Source organism: Coregonus clupeaformis, unplaced genomic scaffold, assembly GCF_020615455.1.
Source record: "Coregonus clupeaformis isolate EN_2021a unplaced genomic scaffold, ASM2061545v1 scaf0448, whole genome shotgun sequence".
Classification (NCBI taxonomy): Eukaryota; Metazoa; Chordata; class Actinopteri; order Salmoniformes; family Salmonidae; genus Coregonus; species Coregonus clupeaformis.
This window is the reverse complement of record NW_025533903.1, coordinates 43,973-66,148: the sequence shown is the minus strand read 5'-3', so window position 1 is coordinate 66,148 and position 22,176 is coordinate 43,973. Positions and strand designations below refer to the sequence as shown.

General features: G+C 46.5%; 1 pseudogene; it reads left to right on the top strand.

Annotated features, from left to right (window-relative positions):
- Positions 1–564: 564 nt before the first annotated feature.
- On the top strand, positions 565–13,962 carry LOC121583485 (annotated as a pseudogene).
- The last annotated feature ends 8,214 nt before the right edge of the window (positions 13,963–22,176 follow it).

Genomic DNA, 22,176 nt, shown 5'->3' with positions numbered 1-22,176 from the left:
GATAAGAAACGTACTGAAGAAACTTACTGTAACGCTTGGATACGAAATGTATGAAATGTTTGACTGTTTTAAATAATTAGTATAATATAGAAATAAATACTTATTTGAAGGGTTTGACTGACCTATGACCTCTGTGCTGACTTTCTAGTGTGGTTCGATCACCCTCACTGGGAAGCTGACAGATGGTTGGGTGATGATTTGTGGTCCTCTGTAGCTCAATTGGTAGAGCATGGCGCTTGTAATGCCAGGGTAGTGGGTTCGATCCCCGGGACCACCCATACGTAAAAATGTATGCACACATGACTGTAAGTCGCTTTGGATAAAAGCGTCTGCTAAATGGCATATTATTTATTATTTAACTCTATTAGTGGGGGTTTTTACATGCTGAAAGTGTATATTTTTGCATGTGTGTTTGAGCTGTTGTGTGTGTGGTTGAGCACATTCATTGTGTGTGTGTTTGTGTGTGTGTATATACAGACGACACCAGTCAAAGGAGAGGGAACAGAAGAATGGCGGCTGGCAGAGGAGGAGCCCGCGGCAGGGGCAAAAGGCCAGCCAGCGAGGATGATGATGATGAAGATGAAGAGGAAGAAGAGGCTCCCAGAAACCGCAGAGGAGCCAATGAGAAGAAGGCTGCCAAGTCACGTGACAGCGACGATGAAAGTGAGGATGACGCCCCCAAGAGGAGACGAGGAGGAGCAGCAAATAAAGGAGCAGCAAACAAAAAGAAAGGAGGACAGTAAGGAGGACAGTGAGGAGGACAGTGAGGAGGACAGTGATGAGGACAGTGAGGAGGACAGTAAGGAGGACAGTGAGGAGGACAGTGAGGAGGACAGTGAGGAGGAGAAGGGGAACAAGAGAAAGAAGAAGGGAAAGAAGGGGAAAGAAGAGGAGACCAAAGTTAAGAAAGGAGACGCAAAGGGGAAGGGCAAAGGAAATGAGAAGGAAGATGAGAAGGACAAGAATAAGGAAAAGAGGAAAGAGAGAAGGTATCTTGGATGGAAATCAGGACCCAAGCGATAGAGTGTGATGGCCTTAGAGAAGATTCTAAACATAATACTACACAGGACAGGAATCAAAATAATGGGTCAAATACATGATTTAAGTGTATTATACAGTTTTTGCTACACTCTTAGAAAAAATGGTTCCAAAAGGGTTCTTCGGCTGTCCCCATAGGATAACCCTTTTTGGTTCCAGATAGAACCCCTTTTGGTTCCAGGTATAACTATTTTGGGTTCCATGTAGAACCCTCTATGTAAAGGGTTCTACATGGAACTCTAAAGGGATCTAACTGGAACCAAAAATGATTATTCAAAGGGTTCTCCTATGGGGACAGCCGAAGAACCCTTTTAGGTTCTAGATAACACCGTTTTTTCTAAGAGTGTACGCTTGCATCAAGAGAAATAAAGGGATATCCTTTTTAACTTTCTTTCAATCATCTCAACCATTTATTTTATCAATTTATTTCTGTTTGACTGTGGCTGTTCTGTTGCTAACCCTATAATCTGTTCTCAGAGAATGTCAAGAATTTGTGGATAAACTTGAAGGGGCTCTGGGCAAAGGAAAAGGCAATAGGTTTTATGCCTATAAAGTCATGATAATGAAGGTATGGATCCCTGAGCACAATGTATTCTTTCATACAACTTACCTTTTTGTGGTTGTCGAAATATGAGAATATAATATTGATTATCTTTATTTTTGCCAGAAATTGATCAAATTCCAAAGAGATTTTGACAATTTCAAAACTACTTGCATACCATGGGAACGAAATATAAAAGAGGTTGAAGGTGAGTTACCTGATACTCAACACTTTAGAAACACCAATATACTGAAAATATTCCTGAACACCTCACAACACAATATACACTAATATACTGACCTTATTGACAAAGGCCAGTTGAATGACAGCTGAGCACTACCATCTAGTGGAGAAACCCTATACATCCACTTCTCAACCCTCAGGTCACTTTGGGTCTTCTGTTGCTTCCTACTTCATCTTCCTGCACTGGATGTATGGCATGAACATGGTCCTCTTTGACTTAACCTTCAGACTGGATGTGATCTCAGAGGTAAAACCGTCTCACAAACAGTTTTAACGCATAGATAAAACTCTGATGTATACTCTAGTAATGATTTAAATGTGTTATGGCTCCAGGTTCTGATGAGACTTCCCTATGGATCCATTCCCAGGAAGACAGTGCCCAGAGCTGAGCAGCCCACTGCTCAAGACTACTCTGTCCTCATGGACTTCAACGTGGGTTAAAACATGCAGTCGAGATACCCTCTATTTACTCTGCATGAAAGCCTGTCAAATATGACCATATCAAAGAGTTCAGGCTCATGTGATGATATTATGATGATATTTCATATTGTGCTATTTAAATGATCAGCATGGGTCTTGAGACACCCGTGAAGATCAGAAGACACAAGTTAATCAGTACACTATAACAGCACCATTCATCATTTGCAATCACTTCTTTCTCTCTCAGGGGTATTGCAAATACTCAGTCCTCTTCTATGGTTACTACAACAACCAGAGGACAATTGGGCTGCTGAAGTTCCTTCTCCCGCTGTCTTACCTCATGGTAGGAGTGGGGACTTTTGGCTACAGCCTGATGGTGGTGATACGAACGTGAGTCGCCACCAAATCCCCCACCTATAAAATATGATCAGGTGTCACACATACCCACATAAAAAAATACTACAGTTTACTATGTAATACTACAGTACTTACTATAGAATTATATAGTAATTTTTTGTATACTGTAGAATACTACACTACACACTGTAGTATCCCTCGATCATGTGTAGTACTTACTATAGAATTATGTAGTATACTGTAGAATACTACAGTAAATACTACAGTATTATCCACAAAAAAACACTGTAGTAAATACTACAGTAATGTCCGCAAAAACACTACAGTCCACAAAAACACTACACGTTTTTAACTACAGTGGTTTGCGAAAGTATTCACCCCCTTGGCATTTTCCTATTTTGTTGTGAAACAAACAAGAAATAAGACAACAAAACAGAAAACTTGAGCGTGCATAACTATTCACCCCCCCAAAGTCAGTACTTTGTAGAGCCACCTTTTTGCAGCAATTACAGCTGCAAGTCTCTTGGGGTATGTCTCTATAAGCTTGGCACATCTAGCCACTGGGGTTTTTGCCCATTCTTCAAGGCAAAACTGCTCCATCTTCTTCAAGTTGGATAGGTTCCGCTGATGTACAGCAAACTTTAAGTCATACCACAGATTCTCAATTGGATTGAGGTCTGGGTTTTGACTAGGCCATTCCAAGACATTTAAATGTTTCCCCTTAAACCACTCGAGTGTTGCTTTAGCACTATGCTTAGGGTCATTGTCCTGCTGGAAGGTGAACCTCCGTCCCAGTCTCAAATCTCTTGAAGACTGAAACAGGTTTCCCTCAAGAATTTCCCTGTATTTAGCGCCATCCATCATTCCTTCAATTCTGACCAGTTTCCCAGTCCCTGCCGATGAAAAACATTGGGGGATGGTGTTCTCGGGGTGATGAGAGTTGTTGGGTTTGCGCCAGACATAGCGTTTTCCTTGATGGCCAAAAAGCTCAATTTTAGTCTCATCTGACCAGAGTACCTTCTTACATATGTTTGGGGAGTCTCCCACATGCCTTTTGGCGAACACCAAACGTGTTTGCTGTCATGCGGTGAGGTGTATGTGTGGTGGAAGTCAGGCGCAGGACACCGAGGCTCAGTCCAACAGAGTTTACTCAAAATTTCCAAAAGGAAACGGAAAACAAACGACCTCAAACAACAAGAGGCGAGCATTTACGCAAAATGCGTAAAACACAAAAAATGCAAACAAGAAGCAAAACACGCAGCACAACGACAGGCGAACAACAACACACAATCCTACCAAGCAAAAAGACGGAACTTATAGGACAGGTGATGAATACACACTAGGACACAGGTGTGACAGACAGACAAAAGCAATCACACACAGAAACATAGATCGGTGGCAGCTAGTACTCCGGGGACGGCGACCGCCGACGCCTGCTTCTGTACCAGGAGGGGGAGCAGCCTCGGCAGAATCCGTGACAGTACCCCCCTTGACGCGCGGCTCCAGCCGTGCGCCGACCCCGGCCTCGGGACGGCCAGAGGACGCGGACCCGGGCGCGTGGGATGCCCACGGTGGAAATCAGTCAGGAGGGATGGATCGAGGATGTCCCTCCTGGGCACCCAGCACCGTTCCTCCGGACCGTACCCCTCCCACTCCACGAGATACTGGAGACCACTCATCCGGCGCCTCGAGTCCAAGATGGTCCGGACTCTGTACGCCGGGGCCCCTCGATGTCCAAAGGGGGCGGAGGGGTCTCTCCTATCTCATTATCCTGGAGTGGACCAGCTACCACCGGCCTGAGAAGAGACACATGGAACGAGGGGTTAATATTTTTGTACTCTATAGGCAGTTGTAACCTGCAACACACCTCGTTCAACCTTCTCAGGACTTTAAAGGGCCCCACAAACCGCCGACCCAGCTTCCGGCAGGGCAGGCGGAGGGGCAGGTTTCGAGTCGAGAGCCAGACTCGATCTCCCGGTGCGTACACCGCCCTCACTGCGGTGGCGATCGGCGCTCGCCTTTTTGTTGACGGATGGCACGCTGCAGATGGACATGGGCAGCGTCCCACGTCTCCTCCGAGCGCCGAATCCACTCGTCCACCGCAGGGGCCTCGGTCTGGCTCTCGTGCCACGGTGCCAGGACCGGCTGATACCCTAAAATACACTGGAAAGGTGTTAATCCGGTGGAGGAGTGGCGGAGAGAGTTCTGGGCCATCTCTGCCCAGGGGATATACCTCGACCACTCCTCCGGCCGGTCCCGGCAATAGGACCTCAAAACCTACCCACATCCTGGTTCACACGTTCAACCTGCCCATTGCTCTCTGGGTGGTACCCCGAGGTAAGGCTAACCGAGACCCCCAGACGTTCCATGAAAGCCCCCCAGACTCTGGAGGTGAACTGGGGACCTCGGTCGGACACAATATCCTCGGGGACCCCATAGTGCCGGAACACGTGGGTAAAGAGGGCCTCGGCGGTCTGTAGGGCAGTAGGGAGACCCGGCAGTGGGAGGAGACGACAGGCCTTAGAAAACCGATCCACAACGACCAAAATGGTGGTATTACCCTGGGAAGGGGGTAGATCGGTCACAAAATCTACCGAGAGGTGGGACCATGGTCGTTGTGGAACGGGCAGAGGATGTAACTTACCTCTGGGCAAATGTCTAGGTGCCTTACACTGGGCACATACCGAGCAGGAGGAGACATAAACCCTCACATCCCTGGCTAACGTTGGCCACCAGTATTTTACGCTAAGGCAGTGCACCGTCCGACCAATACCAGGATGTCCAGAGGAGGGTGATGTATGAGCCCAAGAAATAAGCCGATCACGAACCTCGAGCGGAACGTACGTCCGCCCCACAGGACACTCGGGGGAGTAGGGTCGGTACGCAGCGCCCGCTCGATTTCCGTATCGACCTCCCATACTACCGGAGCCACCAGACAAGACTCCGGCAGTATGGAAATAGGCTCAATGGACCTCTCCTCTGTGTCATACTGCCGGGACAGGGCGTCTGCCTTACCGTTCTGGGACCCAGGGATGTATGTGATCTTAAAAACAAACCGGGTCAGGAACATGTTCCACCTAGCCTGACGAGGGTTCAATCTCCTAGCTGCCCGGATGTACTCCAGGTTACGGTGATCAGTCAGAATGAGGAAAGGGTGTTGAGCCCCCTCAAGCCAATGCCTCCACACCTTTAGGGCCTGGACTACAGCTAACAGCTCCCTGTCCCCAACGTCATAATTGCGCTCCGCCGAGCTGAGCTTCTTAGAGTAGAATGCACAGGGGGCGGAGCTTAGGTGGCGTGCCGGACCGTTGTGACAGGACTGCCCCAATACCGGTCTCGGACGCGTCCACCTCTACTTGGAAAGGCAAAGAGGGATCCGGATGCGCCAGCACCGGGGCCGAGGCTAACAGGTTCTTCAGCTTGACAAATGCCCTGTCCGCCTCAGCTGACCACTGCAAGCGCACCGGACCCCCCTTTAGCAGGGACGTAATGGGAACTGCAACCTGTCCAAAGCCCCCGGATAAACCTCCGGTAGTAATTAGCAAAACCCAAGAACCGCTGCACCTCTTTTACGGTGGTTGGAGTTTGCCAATTACGCACAGCCGATACCCGATCTACCTCCATCTCCACGCCAGACGCGGACAACCGATCAACCCAAAAAGGAGACGGACTCCTGGAAGAACAGGCATTTCTCTGCCTTGACATACAAGTCATGCTCCAACAGTCGTCTCAATACTCGGCGCACCTGGGCTACATGCTCGGCTCGTGTAGAAGAGTACACCAGGATGTCGTCGATGTAAACTACTACACCCTGCCCATGCATGTCCCGGAAAATCTCGTCAACAAAGGATTGGAAGACTGAAGGAGCATTCATTAACCCGTATGGCATGACGAGATACTCGTAATGACCCGAGGTGGTACTAAATGCTGTCTTCCATTCATCCCCCCCCTTAATGCGCACCAGATTGTACGCGCTCCTGAGATCTAACTTTGTGAAGAATCGCGCTCCGCGTAATGATTCCGTCATCGTCGCAATCAGTGGCAGTGGGTAGCTGTATTTAACTGTAATCTGATTGAGACTACGATAATCAATACACGGGCGCAATCCCCCGTCCTTCTTCTTCACAAAGAAGAAACTCGAGGAGACTGGGGAAGTAGAGGGCCGTATGTATCCCTGTGCCAAGGACTCGGCTATGTATGTCTCCATAGCCGCTGTCTCCTCTTGAGACAGGGGATACACATGACTCCTGGGAAGAGCTGCTCCAGTCTGGATATTTATCGCACAGTCCCCCTGTCTATGAGGAGGTAGCCTTGCTGCCCTCGATTTACTAAAGACCAGTGCTAAATCCTCATACTCGGGGGGAATGCGCAGTGCGGGCACTTGGTTCGGACTCTCTACCGAGGTCGCCCCTATGGAAACACCTAGACATCTCCCTACACACTGGGCAGACCACTCCATAAGAGCCCTCTGTTGCCACGCTATGGTAGGATCGTGGGTACTTAACCAGGGAAGCCCCAACACCACTGGGTACGCAGGAGAGTCAATCAGATAGAACTGAATGATCTCCTCATGACCCCCCTGCGTAGTCATAGTCAGCGGTGCTGTGACATCCCTGATCAGACCCGACCCCAACGGCCGGCTGTCTAATGCATGGACAGGGAATGGAACTTCTACCGGCCGAAGGGGAATTCCTAACCTAGCACAAAATTTACGATCAATAAAGTTCCCAGCTGCGCCTGAATCTACTAGCGCCTTATGCTGGGAATGAGGTGCCACCTGTGGAAAACGCACAGGAATACTCATGTGACCAACAGAGAGCTCTGGGTAAGTGGGGGCGCTCTACTCACCTGAAATGACTCCCCAGTGCGTGACCTGTTGTCCCCTCTCTCAGAAGACCCTCCCCAGCACCTGGCCGTGGTGTGTCCTCCACGGCCACAGTTGGTGCAGGGGTTGGCCCTCCTCGGGTTCTCCCTCCTCCTCTCTCTAGCGCCAGCACCCCCGAGCTCCATAGGAATAGGCTCGGAGGTGCTGGAGGATGGAATGGACGCACCCCCACTGGGACGTCCGCGGGTAGCCAGCAGGGTGTCTAGACTGATGGAGATGTCCACCAGCTGGTCGAACGACAGGTTGGTGTCCCTGCAGGCCATCTCACGACCGAACGTCCTCTCGTAGGCTACACCGATAGTGGTCAATGAGGGCCCTCTCATTCCATCCCGCATCCGCTGCTAGTGTCCGAACTCCAGTGCGAACTCCTGTGCGCTCCTCTTCCCCCTGTCGGAGGTGGAATAGACGCTCTCCCGCCGCTTTCCCCTCAGGTGGATGATCGAAGACAGTCCTGAAGCGGCGGGAAAACTCCGCGTAGGTGATGGTGGCGGCGTCTATTCCCTCCATTCGGCGTTGGCCCACTCCAACGCCTTCCCGGAGAGACAGGAGATGAGGGCGGAGACGCCTCGTATCCCGAGGGCGCCGGGTGTATGGTGGCAAGGTAAAGTTCTACCTGTAGGAGAAAGCCCTGACACCCGGCTGCAGAACCGTCATATGCCCTCGGGAGCGAGAGCCGAATGCCACTGGGTTCCGGTGCTGAGAGAGGAGGACTGGCCGTTGGTGCTGGGATGGTGTGAGAAGGCGTGGGCACCTCCCGATTCATCAACCGGCGCAGACGGTTGGACACCTCGTCCATGGCGACCCCGAGTTGCCGGATCATGGCGTCCTGGTAATTAATCCGGTCCTCCAGGGAATTGGGTATCGCCGCTGTTCCTGCTGACTCCATGGAGATGGTGTGTTGTTCTGTCATGCGGTGAGGTGTATGTGTGGTGGAAGTCAGGCGCAGGACACCGAGGCTCAGTCCAACAGAGTTTACTCAAAATTTCCAAAAGGAAACGGAAAACAAACGACCTCAAACAACAAGAGGCGAGCATTTACGCAAAATGCGTAAAACACAAAAAATGCAAACAAGAAGCAAAACACGCAGCACAACGACAGGCGAACAACAACACACAATCCTACCAAGCAAAAAGACGGAACTTATAGGACAGGTGATGAATACACAATAGGACACAGGTGTGACAGACAGACAAAAGCAATCACACACAGAAACATAGATCGGTGGCAGCTAGTACTCCGGGGACGGCGACCGCCGACGCCTGCTCGTACCAGGAGGGGGAGCAGCCTCGGCAGAATCCGTGACATTTGCTTATTTTTTTCTTCAAGCAATGGCTTTTTTTCTGGCCACTCTTCCATATTGTTATTTATTTTGCTCATTTGCACCCCAGTATCTCTATTTGCACATCATCTCTTGCACATCTATCATTCCAGTGTTAATACTAATTGTACTTATTTTGCACTATGGCCTATTTATTGCCTTACCTCCATAACTTGCTACATTTGAACACACTGTATATATATTTTCTGTTGTATTTTTGACTTTATGTTTTGTTTTACCCCATATATAACTCTGTGTTGTTGTTTTTATCGCACTGCTTAGCTTTATCTTGGCCAGGTCGCAGTTGTAAATGAGAACTTGTTCTCAACTGGCTTACCTGGTTAAATAAAGGTTAAAAAAAAAAAATAAAAAAAAAAAGGCCAGCTCTGTGGAGTGTACGGCTTAAAGTGGTCCTATGGACAGTTACTCCAATCTCTGCTTGTCACGCTCGTTAGAAGTAACGGACCAAGGCGCAGCGTGATATGCGTACATCTTCTATAATAGAGTACTGGCAACACGATACAAAATACAAAACAACAAAACGAAACGTGAAGTCCTCGGTTAACCAACCCAAACCTACACGGAACAAGATCCCACAAAACACAAGTGCACAACAGGCTGCCTAAGTATGGTTCCCAATCAGAGACAACAAGCAACAGCTGATTCTCGTTGCCTCTGATTGAGAACCACCCCAGCCAACCTAGAAAACACATGAACTAGAAACTGAACATAGAACACAAAACATAGACCCTACACACCCTGGCTCAACATATAAGAGTCCCCAGAGCCAGGGCGTGACACTGCTGTGGAGCTTTGCAACTCCTTCAGGGTTATCTTTGGTCTCTTTGTTGCCTTTGTTGGTCTCCCCTGTAGCTCAGTTGGTAGAGAATGGTGCTTGCAACGCCAGGGTTGTGGGTTTGTTTCCCACGGGGGGCCAGTATGAAAATGTATGCACTCACTAACTGTAAGTCGCTCTGGATAAGAGCGTCTGCTAAATGACTAAAATGTAAAATGTTATCTTTGGTCTCTTTGTTGCCTCTCTGATTAATGCCCTCCTTGCCTGGTCCGTGAGTTTTGGTGGGCAGCCCTCTCTTGGCAGTTTTGTTGTTGTGCCATATTCTTTCAATTTTTTTAATAATGGATTTAATGGTGCTCTGTGGGATGTTCAAAGTTTCTGAGATTTCTTTTATAACCCAACCCTGATCTATTCTCCACAAGTTTGTCCCTGACCTGTTTGGAGAGCTCCTTGGTCTTCATCTGCCGCTTGCTTGGTGGTGCCTCTTGCTTAGTGGTGTTGCAGACTCTGGGGCCTTTCAGAACAGGTGTTTTTATACTGAGATCATGTGACAGATCATGTGACACTTAGATTGCACAGAGGTGGACTTCATTTAACTAATTATGTGACTTCTGAAGGTAATTGGTTGCACCAGATCTTATTTAGGATCTTCATAGCGAAGGGGGTGAATACATATGCACGCCCCAGCTCTAATTGCTGCCAAAGAGCTTCTACAAAGTAATGACTCAGGGGTGTGAATACTTATGTAAATGAGATATTTCATTTTAAATACATTTGCCAACATTTCTAAAAACATATTTTCACTTTGTCATTATGGAGTATTGTGTGTAGATACGTTTTTAAAAAATGTAATCCATTTTGAATTCAGTCTGTAACACAACACAATGTGGAATAAGTCAAAGGGTATGAATACTTTCTGAAGGCACTGTACCCTGCCAATTTCCCTCCCCCATTTCGCAATTTGTGCCACCCATAAGTGAGAAACCTACATGCCAAGTATAGACCATATTGTGTTCCTACAGGTTATAGAAAAGAGCAGAAGTGCTAAACTATCCGTTCAGACCCCAGTCCTACCTATCTACAGGTTATGGAAAATGTGCACTTTTAGTATTTCACCAGTAGGTTTCCTGAAGGAGAAAGCATCCACTTTTATATCAAAGATAAAACTAAAACACTACAGTAAATACTACAGTATGCTACAGTTTGCAAAAACACTACAGTAAATACTACATTATACTACAATCCACAAAAATAATTACTTTAGTATATACTACAGTTTTCTTTTACTACTGTATTTATACTATAGTTAATTGCAAATACTACAGTACACTACAGTAAATACTACAATATTCACTGAAGTGTTTTTGCAGATTTTAGTAAAGTCCGCAAAAACACTACAGTGAATACTATAGTATTTACACCATAGTATAATATAGTATTTTTTCACGTGGGTATGTCAAAACACACCGCAACACATCAAAATAGAAAGCATTTAGTTTGTTCATGGTGTTTGGGCTGAAAATGGATGATGGTCTTTCCCCACTGTCATTCCTATGTGTTTTGATAGAATGCCTAAGAATGCTGACGTAGGGGGAGGGGACGGAGATGAGGGGGAGTTTACCTTTGCCTTGGAGATGTTCACCAGCTGGGATTACCTCATTGGCAAAGCTGAGACAGCTGACAACAAGTATGATTCCATCACCACCAGCTTCAAGGTAACCATGGAGGCCCGTGGTTACTATTTTCACAGCTTCTGATGCACAGTGATCCAACCAACCATCATAATGTCAGATCTTTTGATTTGTGTTCTTCTTAGTATTATTTACTGTATTCAATCCAATATATACTGACATTATTTCCCACTTACGACACAGCACCACTGAAACATGTAAGTGGTCCATATGATAACTGTCTGTCTGTCTCAGTGCAGGAGTCCATTTTGGATGAGCAGGAGAACCAGAAGGATGAGAACATCCATCTGAGGAGGTTCCTGCGTGTTCTGGCCAATGTCATGATCATCTGCTGCCTGGGGGGAAGTGGCTACCTCATCTTCTTTGTGGTGAAGTGATCCCAGGAGTTTGCCAACAGGGACGACCTGAGCTGGTACGAGAGAAACAAGGTAATGCTTGGAGAATGTACTTGACATCAACACCATTCTTTCAAACCAATAGAATCAGTTTATATTTGGAATAAATGTATAGTGATATTATGTTATATAGATGTAGGATCTTAATTTGATCACCTGTTGCAGGAGGTTTAAAAAGGAAGTTTGTAATTTCCACTTTGACATTTCTGACTTGATTTTCCCATACGAAAAATGTATCAACACCTACAAAAATGTCCATGAATTATAATCCACATAATAATTAACATTTCCTGTTGCTGCAGGATTATTTTCCTGCTGTAGCAAACTGTCTCAAATTAAGATCCTACATCTGTAATAGTGCAGCCTTCTTTTTTTTATCTCATTCATTACTGACTAAACAAACTTCCCTTTCTATTTCATCACTGAAATATTTGTTATTATATGGTGTTGTGTAAAGTGGTGGTGTAGTGGGGTGATGGTATGATTCCTGCCATGGTTCCTCTGTGTTGTTGGAGCTCATCTTGTCCCTGTTGGGCCTGGTGTGTCCTCCCCTTTTTGAGACCATCGCTGAGCTGGAGGAGTACCACCCCCGGATCGCCCTCAAATGGCAGCTGGGGCGCATCTTTGCCCTCTTTCTGGGAAACCTCTACACCTTCCTATTCGCCCTATTTGATGATGTCACGATCGTCGTAAGAACCGGACCAAGGCGCAGCGTGATAGGCGTACATCTTTATTACGTACTTAACACACGATCAAAACGATACGTGAAGTCTAACAGGTTCACCAACACAAACCTATACAGATCAAGATCCCACAATTAACTGTGCCAAACAGGCTGCCTAAGTATGGTTCCCAATCAGAGACAACGAGAATCAGCTGCCTCTGATTGGGAACCACCCTGGCCAACATAGATCCACACGATCTAGAACATAAACCTAGAAAACTAAACATAGAAACTAACACCCTGGCTCAACATTAAAGAGTCCCCAGAGCCAGGGCGTGACAGATGAGGTCAACAACAAGGTCCTGTAAGGCTGCCTCTGGCTGCTTCAGGCCACTACCAGACCTTAGCTCTTTCTTGTTTATCTTAAATTAACATTGAGAGCTGGATTACAGAATGTTTTTTGGGGGATAATATGAAAGAGTGAAAGAGAATGATAAGGTTTCATAATGGGATGGTTGAATTACACATACAGTAAACAACGCAATGCATCATGTAGTGAGGGATTGGTTTCATACACTTAGGACTGATGTTCCTCATAGTAATGCATTGTCATTGGGATGAAAGGGTAGTGCATTGTAATAATGACCTGTGATTTGATGGCTTCCTTCCTTCCTTCCACTCAGCTTGAGGAGGAGGTATCCATTAGGAATGCGTCCATCTGGGCCCTGAAGGAATACTATGCTACGATTACAACGACACGGACGCCACCCCACCCCCCATCGCCCCCTCTGATGTCATCAGGGGGCCATGCTGGGAGACCGCCGTCAGCATAGTAACGGAACCTTACAGACATCCTCATCTCTGGTATGTTAATTGTTTGGGTTGTATGTACTGTACCTTTGTAAAGCCATGTGTGTGTTGTTCATCATGTGACAGGAGTTTGTGAAGCTGACCGTGTCAGACATCCAGGTGACCTACCTGACCATCCTGATTGGTGACTTTGCGCGGGCTGTCATTGTCAGATTCCTCAACTACTGCTGGGGCTGGGACCTCGAAGCCACATATGTAGGTCCTCCACTGGTCATTGTTACAAAGGGCTACAGTATATTACATAGTTATAAATGTCTTATTTTGTCTATTGGTGGGGATATTCTAGTGGTCATAAGTTTGAATCACTGTTTGTGATATGAATTATATCTCCCTCTGTAGCCATCGTTTGGCGAGTTTGACATCAGTGGCAGCGTTCTTGGTCTGGTCTTCAACCAAGGAATGATCTGGTAAGAGATATTTCTATTCTGGTTGCAGAAATATAGAACTCATGCAGAATATTCCATATTCCCTTCAATGACACCGTGTGTGTGTGTGTGATTCAGGATGGGTGCGTTCTATGCTCCAGGGCTGGTAGGGATAAATGTCCTGCGTCTCCTCTCCTCCATGTACTACCAGTGCTGGGCCGTGATGGCCACTAACGTGCCCCATGAGAGGATCTTCAAGGCCTCGAAATCCAACAACTTCTACATGAGCCTCCTCCTCATCCTCTTCCTCAGTCTACTGCCTGTGGTCTACACCATCATGACCCTGCCACCCTCCTTTGACTGTGGGCCATTCAGGTAACACAAACACACACACAGGCTGTTACTGTTTTTTTCTTCAAACAATACAAAACATCCACATAAAAACGACAGAATACAGACGCAGACAAACATCAACGACATCACACCTGCCCAGACCCACCTGCTCACACCCCCATCTCCAGCGCCCGCATTACCCTCCGCCACATGGCCTCAAACTGCACTATTTTGTTTCTCTTCTTCGCCCACGCACTTTCAATATTTAGATAATAACGCATTTGACCTTTCCATTGTGTTAACAACGGAGGACTGGTTGATTTCCAGTTTTTAAGTATACGTTTTTTCAAAATACCCATCGGGTATCTCACTGCACCCTCATATGCCATGTCTTGAAACATGCATATAAAGGATTAAAAGTTAAGTTACATTGTAATATTTCTAACAGCCACATTTCTAACTCTGCCATAACTTTTGGACTTTATAGCATTCCAAGAAGGCATGGATTATTGAGTCATTGTTAGTTTTACACTTAAGACATGACTCTGCCATTCTGCTTTAGAAATTGTGAATTTTGTCTCTTGTATAAAAATTGTGTACATTAGTTTATTAAGCATACATTTTTGTTAAGTGTAATTTTGTTAGTTATGTTCCAACATTCCCTCCATCTTGTGCCAATACCAGTTCTTTTTAAGTCTTGGTTCCAATAGTTTATATTTTTTTCTAAGATATTGTCAGTTGGATAGGCTCTCTGCAAGGTTTTGTATGTCTTACCTGTCATATGAATATCCTTTTCTGACTCAACTAGGATTCTCTCAAGATTGCTCTGATGTTCAAAAGATTTCAAATAGAAATGTTGTGATATGAAACTTTTAAGTTGCATGTATTTTAAAATACAGTGGGGAAAAAAAGTATTTAGTCAGCCACCAATTGTGCAAGTTCTCCCACTTAAAAAGATGAGAGAGGCCTGTAATTTTCATCATAGGTACACGTCAACTATGACAGACAAATTGAGGGAAAAAAATCCAGAAAATCACATTGTAGGATTTTTTATGAATTTATTTGCAAATTATGGTGGAAAATAAGTATTTGGTCACCTACAAACAAGCAAGATTTCTGGCTCTTACCTGTATTAATGGCACCTGTTTGAACTTGTTATCAGTATAAAAGACACCTGTCCACAACCTCAAACAGTCACACTCCAAACTCCACTATGGCCAAGACCAAAGAGCTGTCAAAGGACACCAGAAACAAAATTGTAGACCTGCACCAGGCTGGGAAGACTGAATCTGCAATAGGTAAGCAGCTTGGTTTGAAGAAATCAACTGTGGGAGCAATTATTAGGAAATGGAAGACATACAAGACCACTGATAATCTCCCTCGATCTGGGGCTTCACGCAAGATCTCACCCCGTGGGGTCAAAATGATCACAAGAACGGTGAGCAAAAATCCCAGAACCACACGGGGGGACCTAGTGAATGACCTGCAGAGAGCTGGAAACAAAGTAACAAAGCCTACCATCAGTAACACACTACGCCGCCAGGGACTCAAATCCTGCAGTGCCAGACGTGTCCCCCTGCTTAAGCCAGTACATGTCCAGGTCCGTCTGAAGTTTGCTAGAGTGCATTTGGATGATCCAGAAGAGGATTGGGAGAATGTCATATGGTCAGATGAAACCAAAATATAACTTTTTGGTAAAAACTCAACTCGTCGTGTTTGGAGGACAAAGAATGTTGAGTTGCATCCAAAGAACACCATACCTACTGTGAAGCATGGGGGTGGAAACATCATGCTTTGGGGCTGTTTTTCTGCAAAGGGACCAGGACGACTGATCCGTGTAAAGGAAAGAATGGATGGGGCCATGTATCGTGAGATTTTGAGTGAAAACATCCTTCCATCAGCAAGGGCATTGAAGATGAAACTTGGCTGGGTCTTTCAGCATGACAATGATCCCAAACACACCGCCCGGGCAACAAAGGAGTGGCTTCATAAGAAGCATTTCAAGGTCCTGGAGTGGCCTAGCCAGTCTCCAGATCTCAACCCCATAGAAAATCTTTGGAGGGAGTTGAAAGTCCGTGTTGCCCAGCGACAGCCCCAAAACATCACTGCTCTAGAGGAGATCTGCACGGAGGAATGGGCCAAAATACCAGCAACAGTGTGTGAAAACCTTGTGAAGACTTACAGAAAACGTTTGACCTGTGTCATTGCCAACAAAGGGTATATAACAAAGTATTGAGAAACTTTTGTTATTGACCAAATACTTATTTTCCACCATAATTTGCAAATAAATTCATTAAAAATTCTACAATGTGATTTTCTGGAGAAATAAATTCTCATTTTGTCTGTCATAGTTGACGTGTACCTATGATGAAAATTACAGGCCTCTCTCATCTTTTTAAGTGGGAGAACATGCACAATTGGTGGCTGACTAAATACTTTTTTCCCCCACTGTATCTACATTGGTCAGTCCAAAATTGCTTTTAAATTCTGTCATGGAAATAAATTAATTTCCTATTACCAAGTAATTTACGGTTTCTATGCCAATTTATCAGTGATTTCTGAAAAGCTATCCAAGGATTGTTCTATAGGGTAGTCACACCCTGATCTGTGTCACCTGTCTTTGTGATTGTCTCCACACCCCTCCAGGTGTCGCCCATCTTCCCCATTATCCCCTTTGTATTTATACCTAAAATATAAAAACAAATATATATACCTGTGTTCTCTGTTTGTCTGTTGCCAGTTTGTTTTGTTTCGTCAAGCCTACCAGCGGTTTCCCCCTTGCTCCTGTCTTTCTCAAGTTCCTGTTTTGACCATTCTGCCTTACTTGACCCTGACCCTGAGCCTGCCTGCTGTTCTGTACCTTGTCACACCACCCTGGATTATTGACTTCTGCCTTACTTGACCCTGAGACTGCCTGCCGTTCTGTAACTTTTGAACTCTGATCTGGAATACTGACCTCTGCCTGCCCTTGACCTGTCATTTGCCTGCCCCTGACCTGTCATTTGCCTGCCCCCTGTTTTTGTAAATAACTTTTGTTACTTCAACACTGTCTGCATCTGGGTCTTCTCCTGAAACATGATAAGGGTTGTGTTTTAAGGGAGTGATATTGGTTCTTCTAGAATATGTTTCCTTTTCTTCCATATTGCTATAGTGTTCTTAACTATGAAATTGTTAATGTTCTTAGCTGTATCCTTTAAAAATAGACATGTGAAAAGATTCTGGGGATGAGCATGCGCATCTTCAATATGTACCCATTGTTCCTCTTTAGTGCATTTATCTATATAAAAGCTGAGTTGATGGTTAAGAAGTCTGGAAGGTTAAAACCACCCTCAGACTTAGGAAAATGTAGAACTTTCCTTTTTACTCTGAGTTTTATTTGCCCATGACAGAGTATACTTTTTTAAAGAATGTCTTCGGTGGGGTAATTAGTATTACAGAGAATAAATATAACTTTAGGAACCATTTCATTCTGAAAAGGTTTATTCTACCTGTAAGATGTATGGGAAGATTGTTCCATTTAATTTAATCTGCTTTCATATTGTTGAGTAATGGGATAAAGTTATCCTTATGTTTGTCACTTATTAAGCATCCTATATTGTGGTCCACTTAAAGGATTGCTGTAGATCATGAGTTATTTTTCCATTATTTCGTTTTTTTCCACATTCATTTTATATCCTGAGATTTTAGAGTATTCTGAAAATACTTTTAGCAATGGGGGCATTGATTTTTCAATATTGGTCAGGTATATCAGGAGGTCATCTGCAAATAAGTTTAGTTCATTACCAATACTGATACCTGTTACGTTTGGGTCCTGTCATTGACATGTGAGTCAGTATTTTCTTCCCTGCGTGGAAGATATGTTTATTTACTTGTGACAAGTAAAGTACGTTGTTGACTAAGTTCTGTGTCCTGCGCCTGACTCTGTCCTACCGCTACACACTGACGCATGACAGAATCACGCACCATTATGAAGTCAGCAGGTACATCCATTCCTCCAGGATCAGTGGAGGAACGCATCCAGCAGCACTCGACCATGCACCGCCATGGATGGAGTGGTACAGACTATGGAGGGATGGGAGAGTTAATTTTTTTCTACACCTCCTTCCACTACTATTCACTCCACACCGCTGTCCACCCTTCACCACCTGGATCCAGTGGGATTCGGCTCTTGCTCCCGAGGGCATATGATGGAACAGCTGCCGGGTGCCAGGGGTTTCTGCTCCAGGTGGACCTCTACCTGGCAACTATCCACCCGGCTCCCTCGGGATACGAGAGCGTGTCCGCCCTCATCTTCTGTCTGTCGGGGAAAGCGCTTGAGTGGGCCAATGCTGAGTGGGGAGGAATAGACGCGGCATCGGTGCGCTATGAAGATTTCACCTGCCGTTTCCGGGCGGTATTTGATCATTCAAAAACTACTATTCCAAAAAAAAAAAATCCACCGGAGGGGAGAGCGGCAGGGGAACGGTTGTTCCACCTCAGACAGGGGAAGAGGAGCGCACAGGACTTTGCACTGGACTTCAGGACCTTGGCAGCCAGCGCGGGATGGAATGAGAGGGCCCTGATCGACCATTACTGATGCAGCCTACGGGAGGACATTCGTCGGGAGCTGGCCTGCAGGGACACCACCCTAAACCTGGACCAGCTGGTGTTTATCGATACGACTGGATAACCTGTTGGCCACCCGTGGTTTACGCCCGTGCATTGACTATCGAGGTCTCAATCAGATAACGGTGAAGTACAGTTATCCACTACCTCTCATTGCTAGTATGACGGAGTCATTGCACGGGGTGCACTTCTTCACCAAATTGGATCTCAGGAGCGCGTACAACCTGGTGTGTATCCGGGAAGGGGATGAGTGGAAGATGGCATTTAGTACCACCTCTGGGCACTATGAGTACCTCGTCATGCCGTACGGGTTGATGAATGCTCCCTCAGTATTCCAATCCTTTGTCGATTAGATTTTCAGGGACCTGCACGGACAGGGTGTAGTGGTGTATATAGATTATATTCTCATATACTCCGCTACACGAGCCGAGCATGTGTCCCTGGTGCGCAAGGTGCTTGGTCGACTGTTGGAACATGACCTGTACGTCAAGGCTGAGAAATGTCTGTTCTTTCAACAGTCCGTCTCCTTCTTAGGCTACCGCCTGTCCGCGTCAGGGGTAGAGATGGAAAATGACCGCATCTCAGCCGTGTACAGAGAAGAGCAGTCTCAGTTGAATGACCAGTCTTGAAACCTGACTGGTTTGGATCAAGAAGGTCATTCTGAGAGAGATAGCAGGAGAGTTGGCTAGAGACGGCACGCTCAAGAGTTTTGGAGAGAAAAGAAAGAAGGTATACTGGTCTGTAGTTGTTGACATCGGAGGGAGTGAGTGTAGGTTTTTGGAGGAGGGGTGCAACTCTCGCTCTCTTGAAGACGGAAGGGATATGGCCAGCGGTCAAGGATGAGTTGATGAGCGAGGTGAGGTAAGGGAGAAGGTCTCCGGAAATGGTCTGGAGAAGAGAGGAGGGGATAGGGTCAAGCGGGCAGGTTGTTGGGCGGCCGGCCGTCACAAGTCGCAAGATTTCATCTGGAGAGAGAGGGGAGAAAGAAGTCAAAGCATAGGGTAGGAAGTGTGAGCAGGACCAGCGGTGTCATTTGACTTAATAAATGAGGATCGGATGTCGTCAACCTTCTTTTCAAAATGGTTGACGAAGTCATCCACAGAGAGGGATGAGGGAGGGGGAGGAGGAAGGGGATTCAGCAGGGAGGAGAAGGTGGCAAAGAGCTTCCTAAGGTTAGAGGCTGAGGCTTGAAATTTAGAGTGGTAGAAAGTGGCTTTAGCAGCGGAAACAGAGGAAGAGAATGTAGAGAGGAGGGAGTGAAAAGATGACAGGTCCGCAGGGAGTCTAGTTTTCCTCCATTTCCGCTCGGCTGCCCGGAGTCGTCTTCTGTGAGCTCGCAATGAGTCGTCAAGCCACGGAGCAGGAGGGGAGGACCGAGCCGGCAGGGAGGATAGGGGACATAGAGAGTCAAAAGATGCAGAAAGGGAGGAGAGGAGGGTTGAGGAGGCAGAATCAGGAGATCGGAGGGAGAAGGATTTAGCAGAGGGAAGAGATGATAGGATGGAAGAGGAGAGAGTAGCGGGAGAGAGAGAGCGAAGGTTGCGACGGCACATTACCATCGGAGTAGGGGCAGAGTGAGTAGTGTTGGAGAAGAGCGAGAGAGAAAAGGATACAAAGTAGTGGTCGGAGACTTGGAGGGGAGTTGCAGTGAGATTAGTAGAAGAACAGCATCTAGTAAAGATGAGGTCAAGCGTATTGCCTGCCTTTTGAGTAGGGGGGGACGGTGAGAGGGTGAGGTCAAAAGAGGAAAGGAGTGGAAAGAAGGAGGCAGAGAGAAATGAGTCAAAGGCAGACGTAGGGAGGTTAAAGTCATCCAGAACTGTGAGGCATGTTGTCTTTGCTAATCCAAGTTTATACTTTTAAAAGGCTAATTGATCATTAGAAAACCCTTTTGCAATTATGTTAGCACAGTTGAAACGGTTGTGCTGATTAAAGAAGCAATACAACTGGCCTTCTTGAGACTAGTTGAGTATCTGGAGCATCAGCAATTGTGGGTTTGATTACAGGCTCAAAATGGCCAGAAACAAATAACTTTCTTCTGAAACTCATCAGTCTATTCTTGTTCTGAGAAATTAAGGCTATTCCATGCGAGAAATTGCCAAGAAACTGAAGATCTCGTACAACGCTGTGTACTACTCCCTTCACAGAACAGCGCAAACTGGTTCTAACCAGAATAGAAAGAGGAGTGGGAGGCCCCGGTGCACAACTGAGCAAGAGGACAAATACATTAGAGTGTCTAGTTTGAGAAACAGACACCTCACAGGTCCTCAACTGGCAGCTTCATTAAATAGTACCCGCAAAACACCAGTCTCAACGTCAACAGTGAAGAGGCGACTCCGGGATGCTGACCTTCTAGGCAGAGTTGCAAAGAAAAATTCATATCTCAGACTTCCCATCTTAATGTTTTATTTATTCTCTCCTCTTCCATCCTATCATCTCTTCCCTCTGCTCAATCCTTCTCCCTCCAATCTCCTGATTCTGCCTCCTCAACCCTCCTCTCCTCCCTTTCTGCATCCTTTGACTCTCTGTGTCCCCTATCCTCCCGGCCGTCTCGGTCCTCCCCTCCAGCTCCGTGGCTTGATGACTCATTGCGAGCTCACAGAACAGAGCTCCGGGCAGCGGAGCGGAAATGGAAGAAAACTAAACTCCCTGCCGACCTGGCATCTTTTCACTCCCTCCTCTCTACATTTTCTTCATCTGTTTCTGCTGCTAAGGCCACTTTCTACCACTCTAAATTCCAAGCATCTGCCTCTAACCCTAGGAAGCTCTTTGCCACATTTTCCTCCCCTGCTGAATCCTCCCCCCTCCCTCTCTCTCTGTGGATGACTTCGTCAACCACTTTGAAAAGAAGGTTGATGACATTCGATCCTCGTTTGTTAAGTCTAATGACACTGCTGGTCCTACTCACACTGCCCTACCCTATGCTTTGACTTCTTTCTCCCTCTCTCTCCAGATAAAATCCTCGCGGCTTGTGACTGCAGGCCGCCCAACAACCTGCCCGCTTGACCCCATCCCCTCCTCTCTTCTCCAGACCATCTCCGGTGACCTTCTCCCCTACCTCACCTCGCTGATCAACTCATCCTTGACCGCTGGCCATGTCCCTTCCGTCTTCAAGAGAGCGAGAGTTGCTCCCCTTCTCAAAAAACCAACACTCGATCCCACTGATGTCAACAACTACAGACCAGTATCCCTTCTTTCTTTTCTTTCCAAAACTATTGAGCGTGCCGTCTTTAGCCAACTCTCTTGCTATCTCTCTCAGAATGACCTTCTTGATCCAAACCAGTCAGGTTTCAGGACTGGTCATTCAACTGAGACTGCTCTTCTCTGTGTCACGGAGTCTCTCCGCACTGCTAAAGCTAACTCTCTCTCCTCTGCTCTTGTCCTTCTATACCTGTCTGCTGCCTTTGATACTGTGAACCATCAGATCCTCCTCTCCACCCTCTCCGAACTGGGCATCTCCGGCGCGGCTCACTCCTGGATTGCGTCCTACCTGACCGGTCGCTCCTACCAAGTGGCGTCGTGCTGTCTCCGCACCACGTGCTCTCACCACTGGTGTCCCCCAGGGCTCAGTTCTAGGCCCTCTCCTTTTCTCCCTATACACCAAGTCACTTGGCTCTGTCATATCCTCACATGGCCTCTCCTATCATTGCTACGC